The sequence below is a fragment of the Bactrocera tryoni genome, chromosome 3, assembly GCF_016617805.1.
Source record: "Bactrocera tryoni isolate S06 chromosome 3, CSIRO_BtryS06_freeze2, whole genome shotgun sequence".
Classification (NCBI taxonomy): Eukaryota; Metazoa; Arthropoda; class Insecta; order Diptera; family Tephritidae; genus Bactrocera; species Bactrocera tryoni.
In genome coordinates, this window is record NC_052501.1 from 54031388 (window position 1) to 54046174 (window position 14787).

A 14787-nucleotide genomic window follows, 5' to 3' on the forward strand; every position below is an offset into this window, starting at 1 on the left:
TGTGCCCAGTTCCTCAAGGCCACTATCACACTTAATTTTCTTGAGAATGTCCGCATAAAATGTTCGGTGACACCCGAACTTAGCCCCTCCTTACTTGTTTTTTTTTACTGTTTTATATAGGTATATATATGATACATATAATTAAAATTTTCCTGTTGTCCTAAGCCCGTGTGCTCCAGCTTTCCTATTGTGTGTTGTTATTATGTTGTATTGATGTTTTTTTTTTGTTTTTTTTTGTTTTTTGTTTTGACCGATCGCGCCCGAATTATGTTTAGGGTTAGATTTTTATAACGCGTCGCGCTCGTTTGATTTTGATTTCTTACTTTTATGTATAATAATTTGTTTAAAAAACTTAATTTTTGTTTTATTATGTTTTACACAAAAACATGTAATTATATATATATATAAATATGTTCACATGTGTATATACATATTATTATTTTAAAAATGAACTTCGTTTCTGTATGTGTTTATTTCTTGTTGTCCCACTTAACTTTTCACTTTGACTTAATATTGTTTTTTTTCTTTTTCTTTCGCTTTTTAAGTGTTTTAACGTCACTACACTCGTTTGTATTAAAACTTGATTTTTTTCTATAGTGCCTTCCTGTAGGCTCGAAGGACCATGTAATTTTCGATTAGTCTCCTCGCACTCACCTTTCGGAATTGGAATAAAAAAGGCAACACACAATTCCGCCAAAAATTTCACCAAATATATTTTTCCTCTGAAGGATTTTATGTACAAGTCAATCAAAATTTCACAGAATGTATTTGTATTATATCCGCAAGAGGAAGATAAAAAAGGGATGTTCGCACAATATGCAACGGCTGAAAAACCTCGGTATTAACAGCGCACGGCTTTCGTTCGGATCGCAAGAAAAAGAAGAAGTGATGGCCAAGTTGTTTCTCCGCCCCTTTTGTTCCCTTTTGGTTGTGGTGAGAAATGCAGTGGTAATGTATTTAGTTATGTGTGATGTGGATTGTAGGTGGTGTAGAGATGAGTGTGGTGAATGAAGCGTGCTAGTGACGTATGTTTTAATGCGGTGAGTGTAGAGGGTTCTGGATGCGGGATTATTGTTGTGGTTAGGTGCTCGGTGTTGGTTATGTGTTGTGTGGGCCAGGCGACTGAAGCTCATTTAGCCACCCTGTTCAGGGTAAAATAAATATTTTAAAGTCAAAATTATGTTGTTTCGTTTTAAACATACTGGTTTCTCGAATATATTTGATAAGCTAACTGTATATCGAATGTCTTTTATCACACTTTTATTTTGAAACCAGATAAGGAAATTATGAGTCGAAGTGTACAACTCTTCCGAGAAAAACCACCCCATGTATGGACCACTGACGCGTTTGGAAGGTAGCCGCCTGCAGCCTGCAGATGCGGTGAAGTACAAGGTCTGTCGCAAAAGAAACAGAACTTTTTAAATATAACTGTTTCTGGTGACGCCACCTATTGGTGGGTATATGAAATAAAAAGTTTGATCTCTTGTTGACATTTCGTAAAAATTTTAAAACAATTGGATAACTATAATCGATGTTATCGATCAAAAAGTGACAGCAACTTTTGGTCATCGGTCGTAAAATGCAAAGAGCAAATATTAAATTTTGTTTTAAACTTGGGAGAACGTTCACTGAAACATTTCAAATGATGAACAAAGTTTATGGTGATCAGTGCCTATCCCGTAGTAATGTGCATGAGTGGCTTAAGCGATTCCAAGAAGGTCGTCAGGACTTCTGTGACGATCAGAATTCCATCGTCTTCAGAAGTCAAAAATAAAGACAATGTTAATTTGTTTTTACGATTCCCAGGGTATTGTACACCGAGAGTTCGTCCCAGCTGGCCAAACGATTAATGCTGTGTTTTACCTTGGTGTTATGAAGCGTCCTTTGTCACGCATTCGTCGTGCTCGACCACAATACCGTGAGGCAGGGTCCTGGCGCCTGTTGCACGATAATGCGCCGTGTCATCGGTCGACACTTGTCACTGATTTTTTGATAAAAACTCCATATTAACCATTAATCACTCACCCTACTCACCTGATCTGGCACCCTGTGATTTTTACCTAATTGGAAAACTTCATTTGCACATGAAAGGACACTGGTTTCAGGACATTTCAGCTATCCAAATGGCTATGACCGATATTCTCAAGAGCATTCCGAAAAATGGCCTTAAACACTCATTTGAAATGCTAATTGACCGGGCTAAACGCTGTATCGAAGCACAAGAAACTACTTTGAATAAAAAAATATAGCTTTTGAAAAATATTAATTTTTTGTTATTTTTTTTAACAGTCCTGTTTCTTTTGCGACAGACCTTGTATATAGGAGTATTTTTTAAAGTATGGTGTCTCTCACCGAAAGTACTTCTCTGGCTTTACGACATTATAGTCAAGCTCAATATGTTCCATGGGATCGAAGTGAACACAACTTTAAACATTTGAAAAGTGTTACCTGCTTTGACTTTGTACTGGGGAGAAAAGCAGACGTTAGAGGAGAGTGACAATGAGCTTCTTTATGGATGAGTGAAAGCGTGTGCGGAAACGTTTGTGGAGGAATATATTGTCTGAATCTCTCTCTCAACTTCAGTTTCACACATCCTTACTATTGTAGTATTTTTAAATCTTAGGTTGCTGCCAGCGGAAGATTAATTCTGATAGCAGGGGTGATACTAATCTTGATTTCACTGATCGTGCGTTCAGGGCTTGTTAAGGAATAACTATCGTTATTAATGCCACTGACATATAAGTTCGAATTACAAGAGTTCTATTCTTATGTCTTTACAACAGACTGCATACAGTATTCCAAGTGCGATCTTCTCGTCGGTCATAAATCATAATCATCAGCAGCATATATCGAATTGCTCTTAAATCGCATCTTCATCATCGGTTTCAACTCCATCAACTTTGATTTACAAAAATTCCGACTTATTTCCGTCCTTTAAATGCTCTCAGCTAAATCACGAAGCACGGGCATTAGGGTGGGTCGATTCCGGACTTTTTTCGATTCAGAATTTCTAATAGTGCGGAAAAGTTGCCTTAGTACTTCTTGATTCCAATGCAACTTTTTGTTTTGAGATCGGATTGCATCTTCAACCCCAACTCCGGCCTTGAAATTTCGGAAATTCGCCTAAAATCGTGAAATTGTCTACCTAGCGCCTGAAATACGCATCTCATGGCAAAATGTACAAAACAAAGGCTATTTGTCACGTCATTTGCTACCGAAATGGTATAAGTGATCATGGCCTTTGGACGAACCGTTCCCGAGATACGAGCGAAAAGGCGGCGCGCCACAGCGCAAGGTGAAAATCGGCTTGCGGCCACACTTCTTGACGATGATTTCGCCGAGTGCTATCACTCACATTCATTCACCTACGCCAAAGGACACGTTCGGATAAGTCTCCACATAAATATTTTGTCATCGAGTTCCTTCACTCTTGTCGTTGATTTCGCCGAGTGCTATCACTTATATTCTCTCAACAAAACACAGAACTCAAAATGTCTGTATCTAAATTAAAACTTAGACAGAAATGTCCTGTGTCTGGCATATATCCGTACAATCTCTCTGAGTCCAAGTTACCTACTTACCAGGATATTCTTTTGTGTTATCAGTTTGAAAGATGTCGTATAGGGCGACTCCGAGGCGACAACTATGAACCTAGGAGTAAAGAGGTTACAGAAATAGTTGCAAAAAAGGTTGAAAATACTTTCAAAAAGTCATTTATTCCGATAGTTTCACACACCAGAGTTGTACAAATGCTCACCATATACCATAAGAAATTTCTGACTCTTAAACAAATGTTTTTAAGGAACCCAATAGGTTTGAGCTCTAAAAGAGACGACTTTGTCTCTTCTGCCGGAAAATTATTTGACATCGCTGCTTGTAAATGCATTTATTTTTCTTCTTGCACTTGTCCAAAGGAAAGGAAAGTTCCTATCAATGAACAACCATTTCTCTTGGACCAGAGAACCAGAAGAATTGGTCGCATTGGAAGTGTTGATCTACCCGAAACAAAAAAGATTACAAAGAAAAATGAACGTAAAGAAAAGCTTTCAAAACGTCATTCAACATCAACATTTACCAGAAAAGTATCAACTAGAACTCGTGACCATTCAGATCAGCCAGACTCTCATACAGACGACAACAATGTAGGTGCGTCGCACATGGATTCTTCCAAAAACGATGCTGATGACGAATTTTCTCTTCCACCCTCTAAAACCAAACAAAACACACTAGTATTAGAACACACTGCTTTAGCTGCCCAAAGATTTGGAGTAAGTGATAGAGCAGCGGCCTTGATTGTTTCATCTGCTTTTCTGGATGCCAAAAAAGCAGGTTTGATAACAGATGATCAGGCTAGTTTTGTCACTGACAAATGCAAGATTAGTCGGGCAAAAAAAAAGTGTTGGAGTTAAGCTCCAAAACACCGAAAGTATTGACTCTGTATAGGGGCTGTATTTTGACGGCCGCAAAGACAATTCACTTACACAAGTCAGCGAAGATGAAAAGTGCTACCGCGACACTGTCAAAGAGGAACATATTTCTCTTATAGCGGAACCTGGTTGTCATTACTTTGGCCACGTCACCTCTTCTTTCGGGTCAACTGAGGATGAGACGCAAGCTATATGGCAACATTTACAAGACAGTTCAGTTGATGTGGAACATCTAGAAGTTGTCGGTGCTGATGGCACCAACACGAACACAGGTTGGAAAGGTGGAATCATTCGGAAACTAGAAGAAAGAATAGGTAGGCCATTACAGTGGGTTGTTTGTCTTCTACATTTGTACGAACTTCCATTTCGTGCTCTTTTCGAACACATAGATGGTGTCTCAGAGAGTCCAAATATATTCTCTGGCGACATAGGTAAACTGCTCCCTGATTGTGAGAAGTTGCCTGTTGTCAAATTTGAAAGTTTTCCATCCCGCCAATTACCTTCTGAGGTTATTAATCCGAAGCAACTTAGCACAGACCAAGCTTATCTCTATAAAATATCAGAAGCTGTTATTTCCGGTCAATGTTCCTCAGATTTAGCGTCGATGCATCCAGGTAACATGTGCAAATCTCGCTGGCTCACCTGTGCAAATAGAATTCTGAGATTATACATTTCTACTGACAAACCAACAAAGGAGATAAAGATTTTGGTCATCGCGCTAGCGCCATCTCTATGCTGCAATTCAAAGGTCGAGATACTTACCTGCTAAACTGCGCAAGGTTGTCGATTCATCCATTCAACAGAATGCTTTCTTTGCTCTTCCAGAAAACATTCTCCTTAGTATGATGACTGACGAACGGATAGAAGTCAGAAAGTTGGCCCTTGACCATCTTCTGGTAGCCAGAGAAGCAGAGTCTGGCACTGTAAATGGAAGGGTTAGATGTAATAAAGTGCCAAAGCTGAATTTCAAAGCTAATAATTATTACGATATGATTAACTGGAACACTATTACTTTGAATGTTCCACCAGTTCTTTGTTCAGTTTCTAACGAAGAACTCATAAAAGGGCTGTCGGGAGACACTGCAGAGGTATGGTAATTTAGTGAATTCCCCTCTCACACCGTGGCAGTCGAGAGAACCGTCAAACTGGTTGCAGAGGCATCTTCTAAAGTTATTGGCCCCCAATCTCGTGATCGTTTTATACTAGGCAACAAGTGCCAAAGTTTAGCACAAAATCTGATTTTATCAATAAATTTGACACAGATTCAGACTAAAATAAGCCTGACATATGGTTGGTTGGTTGGGTTGGGCTTGGGAGGAACCCGAAGAACAGCCACCTCCACGCGGTGGGTTCTGGGTGACCAATACAGGTTAGCTGAGAGATGCAACAATTTTCACCTTGCGCTGTGGCGCGCCGCCTTTTCGCTCGTATCGCGGGAACGGTTCGTCCTACGGCCATGATCACATATACCATTTCGGTAGAAAATGACGTGACAAATAACTTTTGTTTAATACATTTTGCCATGAGATGCGTATTTTAGGCGCTAGGTAGACAATTTCACGATTTTAGACGAAGTTCCGAAATTTCAAGGCCGGAGTTGGGTTTGAAGATGCAATCCGATCTCAAAACAAAAAGTTGCATTGGAATCAGGAAGTACTAAGGCAACTTTTCCGCACTATTAGAAATCCCGAATCGACCCACCCTAACGGGCATGTCCCAAGACAGACACTGCGCGCGAGCTGAAGCAAATATCAATCATCATTACAAAAAAAAAAAACATCCGTGACAGGCCGACAAATTACGGGAAAGACTGAAGTGGTGTTCGAAGTGCTGCGAGTATTTATTTAAAACCTGCAGGGCGGCAAGCGTATGCGGGCACTAGGGACGTGCTGTGACTTGCAGAAAAAATTAATTTCATTCATTGCAGAAAAAGAAAGTGTTTTGCGTACGGCCAGGAAACAGAAAATAGACATAAGCGGTGTGAAAGAGACGATGGTTGAGACAAATGAATGAAGGCGAATTCATGTGGGTCATAGCGAATAGGGGAATGTATAAACATGCAGACATACATTTATCGCGGATGGTGTTTACTAGCTAGAAGTGAATCTGCGACATGCTGGACAGCATTGGTGTGGTAAGGAAAATATTGTTTCAAAAAGTTAAATTATTTTTTTTATTTCTTAAATTAATTTTTCGATTATTTTGTTTTATTTATGATATTACATTTATTGTGTTAGTTTCTTTTTTAATCAGTTGTATTAATTTTTCTTTAGACTAATATTATTAATGGTTTTAACCAAATTGAAAAACAGCCAACAAGTAAAACAGCGGATTGGATACATATTCTTGACTCACATCGTTTTCAAATTTTGATATATAATAACCACTGTGAAATATTAAATATTTTTGTTTTTAATTTGGAAATTTTTTAAATATTTTTTATTCAAAATATACTATGGAAATGCACCTTTATTTCACAAATTTTATTTTTATAATTAAAAAAAAAACGGTAACTTAAACATCATTTTTCTACTGTATACTATGGGCAAAAAGATTTATATATAAAACCAAATTTATAATAAATTTTTTCTTAAAACTTGTACTCTGTGTGCCTTGTGTAATAACAAAATCCAACTCAGCCAATTTAGTGACAGCTGTGCTCCTCACAATTAAATTGATTAAGCTGCTGTTGCTTCAGACATTTTTCTAACTCTCTTTCTCTCTGGCGACTTTTTCTGTCTCAACTGTCACTGTTGTGTCTTACATTTAGTAGCATCTATAAAATAGGAAGTTAAATAAATTATTTATGAAGTCAACTCCGAAACGGACGAAAGAACAAACAAGTAAGTTTATTAAATTGTAAACAAGCGAAGTCACAGGCAATAAGGTCGAATAAAAAAGATGAGAGACGGAATACTACTACAGACGTTATACACTAGGGGTCAAATATCAGTGACCAAACAAACACCAATAACTAAATAAAGTTATCCCAATATAATATATGTTTGTAGAATTATAGCAGTTAACGACGACGCGAATAAATAAAACATTTAAACAGTTATTTAGTTAAAAATTATTTACTTTTTAAAAATACGTTGGCAACTCTAAAAATTTAATTACTGAATTTTCCTAATTAAACTGATTAACAACATTTTAATATTATTTGCAAAATTAATGTGTAAATTTCGAACAAAAATAGTAAGATTGTTTCGTAAAAAATATATGGTGACAAAATTTTTCTTCATAAAACTTAGCTTTAATATTTTGTTTGCCACATTAATTTTTAAACAGTCAAATAGTTACAACTATTTTAATTTGAACAAGTAAGGAAGGGCTAAGTTCGGGTGTCACCGAACATTTTATACTCTCGCATGATAAAGTGATAATCGAGATTTCATTATACGTCATTTACATATTTTTCAAATACCGTATTTTTGTAAAGTTTTATTCCGCTATCATCATTTCTTCCATTTTTGAACTGTATATGGAAATGCCTGAAGAAAACGACTCTGTAGAGTTTGGTTGACATAGCTATAGTAGTTTCCGAGATATGTACAAAAAACTTAGTAGGGGGCGGGGCCACGCCCACTTTTCAAAAAATTACGTCCAAATATGCCCCTCCCTAATGCGATCCTTTGTGCCAAATTTCACTTTAATATCTTTATTTATGGCTTAGTTATGACCTTACTTTATAGGTTTCGGTTTACGCCATTTTGTGGGCGTGGCAGTTGGCCGATTTTGCCCATCTTCGAACTTAACCTTCTTATGGAGCCAAAATTACGTGTACCAAGTTTCATCAAGATATCTCAATTTTTACTCAAGTTACAGCTTGCACGGACGGACGGACAGACGGACGGACAGACGGACGGACAGACGGACGGACGGACAGACAGACATCCGGATTTCAACTCTACTCGTCACCCTGATCACTTTGGTATATATAACCCTATATCTGATTCTTTTAGTTTTAGGACTTACAAACAACCGTTATGTGAACAAAACTATAATACTCTCCTTAGCAACTTTGTTGCGAGAGTATAAAAATGATTTGACAACTCTAAAATTTTAATTAATGAATTTTTGTTAATATTAAATTTTCATTATTGTTTAAATGAGTTAAGCCTCCACCCACTCTACCCGGGGAAAACTGGCGCACCCTAGCTAGACACAGCACCACACCACCAATACACCACACCTGGGGACGCATTGGATTTCACCACAGCAGATGGCATTGTCCAACCTTCTGGCTTCATATCATAATGGCGAAGTTTAACTGTTATCTGAGAACTTTTGTCGAGCTATTGGGCTTCAAATTACGATGCTTAATCGAGTTTTTATCAAGTATTCTAACGCGATCGAATGAGGATGGTGTGAGTGAAGATTTTTCTGGATCAGTCAGATGTAAAGAAGTCTATTACTGTTATAGTAAGTAGGGCGAGAGGAAAAAAATTCTAAATATTTTTTGTTTGATAAAATCCGAATTTGATCAAGTGGTGGATCATCGCACTACTTACAACAACACTATTGGATTCCACTTTTTCTCCCTGCTTTGTAGCCATATCTTTGGTACATGGTTTGGTTCTGGCTGCCGCTGATGTTTTTGCCTTTCTCGAGGTGAGCTTAGCTTCAACTACCTTGGTAGTGCCCGCCCTTGCATCTAAACCAAGCGTGGGCTCATTTCCTTGTACTGACAGTTTTCAAATTCCTTACAAACACTGCTTTTTTTTTGGAACAACTAATTCTTTCCGGCTTTTTTACAGCAGTTGAATTACAGGAAAAAAGGGGATATTTGGTTGTTCCAAAGAGAAAGAAGACTCAACTTAAGTCAATTTTAAACATGGCTAGCACATATGACGACCGAGTATTTATAATGGTTAAACAGTCGAATTAGCTAAAATTAATTTAATATTTATTAATATTGACAATTTCGAAGAAAAAAAATCCATCCATTTTAAAACCAATTTTAAAATTTCATTGAAAATCGGGATTATTTTGTTTATGAGCAGCGATAATGGCACTCTAACTTCCCATTTATTTTAATTAATACTACTTTTTCATCTTTGTCATTTCACAGCGAAATTTCGCAATAAACAAAAACTTAATTCATGCATACCAACAAACGCAAACAATCACATTGTTTTAATAAACTGACTGACAAATATAATGAATTCGCTACTAAGGTGGCGGATGCACACAACAACACAACCAAAATATGAATAAATAACGAAACAACAAAAAAATTAGCTGCAATAAAATTCATATGACTACTAAATAGCCTATTCATGCCAGCAAAGTGAGAACCAGAGCGGCAGAGCAGGAACAGAGATTGGCTAGCTTGTTGAACAGTGTTCAAATTAAAGTAAAATTTGGAAAATATGTAGGGGAAGATGGGGTACATTTGACACTTTCATTTAAAAGTCCTTTATTTTCTACCAAATAGAATATAATTTTAAATGAGTTACAGCTTTAAAAGCACCAAGGTTTGGATACTTAGTAATGAAAGTAAAAAGTTGGAAAACACTCAAAGCAATTTTTTTATTTGAAATTAAAAAAGAATACATAATTTGTCAAATGTCCCCCACTAAGGGGCACATTTGACTTATTCGGGGGCACATTTTACAAGCATATTTTCCGCGAAACGTTCTTTTTATACTCTCGCAACAAAGTTGCTAAGGAGAGTATTATAGTTTTGTTCACATAACGGTTGTTTGTAAGTCCTAAAACTAAAAGAGTCAGATATAGGGTTATATATACCAAAGTGATCAGGGTGACGAGTAGAGTTGAAATCCGGATGTCTATCTGTCCGTCCGTCCGTCTGTCCGTCTGTCCGTCCGTCTGTCCGTCCGTCCGTGCAAGCTGTAACTTGAGTAAAAATTGAGATATCATGATGAAACTTGGTACACGTATTTCTTGGCTCCATAAGAAGGTTAAGTTCGAAGATGGGCAAAATCGGCCAACTGCCACGCCCACAAAATGGCGGAAACCGAAAACCTATAAAGTGTCATAACTAAGCCATAAATAAAGATATTAAAGTGAAATTTGGCACAAAGGATCGCATTAGGGAGGGGCATATTTGGACGTAATTTTTTTGGAAAAGTGGGCATGGCCCCGCCCCCTACCCAAGTTTTTTGTACATATCTCGGAAACTACTATAGCTATGTCTACCAAACTCTACAGAGTCGTTTTCTTCAGGCATTTCCATATACAGTTCAAAAATGGAAGAAATCGGATAATAACCACGCCCACCTCCCATACAAAGGTTATGTTGAAAATCACTAAAAGTGCGTTAACGGACTAACAAAAAACGTCAGAAATATGTAAATGACGTATAATGAAATCTCGATTATCACAAATTATCATGCGAGAGTATAAAATGTTCGGTGACACCCGAACTTAGCCCTTCCTTACTTGTTTTAATTTAATTTGGTTTTCATTTAAATAAAACTCATCTTTTATAGTTTGTTTCTGAATGTTTTATTAAAATAACAGTAAATGTATTCATAAAATAATGTCACTATTTTTGGAAAAACATACATATCAACGACAATTATTTTTGGAAATATTTCAATATTTAAGACAATTTATTTAATGTATAAGCTTCCAAAGTTAACATCAAACAAATATATAACGCAGCAGCGAGAAGTTGAAGCTGGGTTATTAGGAGTCGGAAGTTTAAAGTCAATTTCGCTTCTAAGAGTTATAAATATGTCTTCCACAACTGGTTTTACAAAAACCCAGTTGTCTGGAGATAGTCTACGCAAATAATTTATGTTGAAGGTAGCATCGCAAAATACCTCTACAATTTCGCCAATGTAATAAAAAGGCTTCATACCATTTTCCCCAAAGTTTACCAAAACGTATTCTCCAACTTTTAAATTCTTATCATCCAATAACGAAAATTTTAGCAAACAATTATCTTTGTTGACACATTTCTCCGTGCTGTCTGATCTCAGACTGATAATACTTTCGTCAGATGATGTAAGGTTTTCATTTAATGAACGCTTATTTTGTTTTGATTTTTGTTTTTTTTTTTTTTTTCTTGCTTTCTGTTGAAAATTTTAGAGAACGTTTGGAAAACTGAGTGATTCTCTTTGTTTGGTAATCCAAAGCTCGATTTTTTTCTGGTGAACTAGTGAGGATTCGCGAAGATCCACTTTTCTGTGTTATGTTTGGCGCCAAGCGCGCAATAGGCCTCAAATGTTCTGGTGTTAAAGTTTGTGTTGGAGTTACTTAAGAAGCCCGTGCAAGCGATTGAGAACTTATAGGAGTGATCACTAGTGTGTTTGGTGGATAGATAATTGATAAATTATCTTGCTCTTGCTCCAATTCCACTAAGAAATCACTATCCATGAATATCTGTGAATTCAAAGGATAAATACCCGTAGCTCTGAAGCCACTTAATATATTACTCGTAGTAAAAGCCATTTCAAATGAATGATGAGTCAATTTTGCTACATCGTAAATGCTTATATGTTTTCCATGATGACTAATCATAAAATCACTGAAGGACTTTTTGCAAAATTTTTTGAAAGGTCCGAATACTGAAACGTCTAGTGGTTGAAGACGGTGAGAGGTATGCCGTGGAAATGACAGTAAAGTTATGCCGTTATCACGGCAATATATTATGCTTTCAAGACTACAATGTGAAGCGTGATTATCCAGTAAAATTAAAATTGGTTGCTCTTTACAGCAGTTTCTGTTCTTTTGAATATGCTTCATTCATTATGCCAACCATGGTCACCAAACTTCCGCGCTCTGCAGATACAACCTGTGCAACCGAACGTTGTCCTTTCGCAGCAAGGACCTATAATGAAAAAAGAAAATAAATCAGTGCAAAAAAAACAAAGATTTATAGGTTTTTTTGCCTTAGGAGTGTTCATGACAGTGGTTACGCCAGTTTCGTCTAAATTGTATATGTCTTTAGGCTCAAAAGAATACTGTGCATATATCTGACTCAAGTTTTGGAAAAATTCCTCCATCGCTGCTTTTGTAAGCCAAGCTTGTTTTTCAGGCTTTCGTATTGCGAGGGATGGATTTCGCTTCAAAAAGCCGTAAAGCCAACTTTCTCCAGCTGCCTTGTTAGTTTCCCAAGTAGATGGACATGGTATGTTATTAGCGGCAACAAATTCATAAACAAATCTTTTGAATATATCATACGACAATCCATATGCAAAAAACGCACACTTCTTAGCATATTCGACTAATTGCTCCTCTTGAGCTCTCGTTAGCGTTTGATGGCTTGTGTATTTAGAGTGATAAATTAAATTTTCATCACAGCTACTCTCATTTCCAGATTCTGAATCGTTCCTCAAAGGATCTAGTTTCTTCAATCGCATGATCAAAGTTGTTCTTTTCAATCCGTACTTTTCCTCTGCTGACGTAGCTGTTTTGCGTTGATGCTTTATGTCTGCAAGAGCTTTTTTCATATCATCCTCACTTATCTGACATCGGTTGGTCTTTTTCTTATAGTTGCGCACCATTGCTAAAGTAATACTTAGCATTAGAAAACTCCTTAATTGTTTTAATATTACCAAATGTTAAACACAAGTCCCCCTACACAAGTCAAAGGTGAACTATTAAACTCACCGTCTCGTTTTTTTATATTTTGCAAATTCTATTACACTTCAGATAAACACACTATTTATTTTCATAGCACACATAAACGGAATAACCAATTTCGTAAGATGCTTTAAAAAATGTATTTTATTGTTTAAGAAAGACTTTACTTCCGATCTACCGAAAATTACAATTACGTTCCCGAAAATAGAAAAACACGTGTAACTTTGTTACGCGTTGGAATATAATTGTGAAATTTTTTGACGCTTCGTTTAGTTTAATAATGGTGGTGGCCACGTTTTTACATTTTCAATAAAGCGCCAGTTAAGGCCACAGGAACTGAAGTCATATGTGCCCCAGTGTCAAATGTATCCCGTCTTACCCTATATTGTATTAAAAATTTTAATTTAAAGGTTTCATAATATGATTTAAAAAGAACATATTAAATGTGGAGAAGGTTCTAGATGGCATATTGATGCTCGAAGTCGTAGGTAAGGGAGATTCAACTCAACTCCGTGAAAAAACTCGAACAGTGAAGGTTCTTCAAATAAACTTGCACAAGCGCAACGTCGGCAATGTTTACAACACGGGATGGGGCAGCGAAGATAGAAGGAAAGAGGTAAGTCATTACTTAATTTTATAATGATAAGTAATCTTAACGTGGGAGAAACCAAGTTTTTTGCCCCTACAGAACGTTCTTAAAACAATCACTTTCGGGGATTAAGAGGTGATTCGTACATTCTCGTTTTCTTCTCGGCCCTCAATAGAAGAGTAACCTACAGCACGGACTGGATGCAGTAAGGAATCACTAGCAGATATGGCCCATATGGCATGAAACCGGACTGTAACTAATTTGCTGAATGGAGGACAAAAACTAACAGAACTCTACGGAAATGGGCCCAATCCGCGCTGACGAGTGTGGCGTTTGAAGTGCTATTAAATATGCCGGGTGGTACCAGAGCCAAATGAAAATTAAATTAAGTGACGATGAGAGATACGGTTGTACCATCGCAGCGGACTGGATAATAGCACATAAGAGCCTTCAACCAGACCACAAGTGGTTTCAAGTTCAACCAGACTACATGATGTTTCAAGTTTAAATTCGAGGCTCAAAGGTTTTTGTACACTTCCTTCTTTCAGCTGCTTGAAAAAAATGTGCCCATTAGAATCCATCTGTTCATCATCTGTCATTTCGCTTCAATTAATTTCAATTGACATTAATTGCGCAAAGTATTAACTTGGTTGTGGAATGTATTTAACTTAACATTGAAAAGTGTAAAGTGTTTAATTATGGAAATTGGTCTACAACCATGCCCACTTATGATACAGGTTGCCAGTATGTATGAATGTGTTAACTCTGAACTAAAAATAGTCAAAATGAGATTATATGATTTCAAGTCCACAGCTATAGTATTCGGTAGACCCTGTGGTTTGTTACGATTTCTTCACAAAAAAGCGATAAAAAACAATTTTAATTAAAAAAAAAATATTTGCTCATTTCTCTCATGACCCCGAGTAAGAAAAATAGAATTAAATAGAACATTTTAATTAATTTTACGGCCATTTAAAGGCGTAAAAAACGCAATATTTTACAAAACAAAAAATTTTTAGAAAAAAATTGCTTTGTTTCAAATACATTGAGTGATTGGCTGGCTTGTGGGCCGCAAACCCTGCGTCCTTTCACTGTATTTATGAGAGTTGTGAGTTGAAAAAAATTACGCTCACATGTCATACTTTTTAAACGATTTTTTCAGCCTCGACTTTTTCTACAATTTTCTTTTGCTTGCAGCGAACACATAGGATT